Here is a 596-nt window from a genome sequence, read left to right as displayed (position 1 = left end):
CATTAAGAAATTAGGTAGGGGGTGCGGGAGATGGCTCAGTAGAATAAGTGCTTCCCTGGCAAGCGCAAGGGCCTGAGTTCAATCCCTGGTTCCACCAAAAAAAGAAAGAAATTAGGTAGGGGCCAAGGAGATGGCTCAGTGGAATAAGCACTTCCCGGGCAAGCGCAAGGACCTGCGTTCAATCCCCAGTTCTGCCCCCCCCAAAAAAAGGGCAAATTCATCTGATTATTTATACAAAAGTAGGCTGCAATGACAATATTTTATGAGAGCCTTTAGTATTGAATCTCAGCCAGGTGGTGGCTGACACACCCCTGTAGTCCCAGCTACTCCAGAGACTGAGGCTAGAGGATCACAAGTTCAGTAAGGCCATCCTGGATGCTTAGTGTGAGATTCCATCTCAAAGTAAAAACCGCAGTTGGGTATGGTGCCACAGCACCTAGAAGGCTGAGGCAGGAAGATCATGAGATTGAGCCCGGCTTGGGCAGTTTAGTGACTTACTGAGACTTCATCTCAAAGTAATAAAGAGTTGAGAATGTAGGTTATTGTAAAGGCCCTGGGTTCAATCTCTGTACCCACACAATAAAGAAATGAATGGG

General features: G+C 47.0%; 1 protein-coding gene across 1 annotated transcript in view; it reads left to right on the top strand.

Annotated features, from left to right (window-relative positions):
- Rcan3 (RCAN family member 3) overlaps positions 1-596 on the top strand; it is a 29,579-nt gene that overhangs the window by 26,497 nt on the left and 2,486 nt on the right. The gene's annotated exons all lie outside the window — the stretch shown is intronic.

This window comes from Octodon degus, unplaced genomic scaffold (assembly GCF_000260255.1).
Source record: "Octodon degus isolate 3935 unplaced genomic scaffold, OctDeg1.0 scaffold00092, whole genome shotgun sequence".
Lineage (NCBI taxonomy): Eukaryota > Metazoa > Chordata > Mammalia > Rodentia > Octodontidae > Octodon > Octodon degus.
The sequence above is the reverse complement of the archived record's forward strand: the minus strand, read 5'-3'. Positions and strand labels throughout refer to the sequence as shown.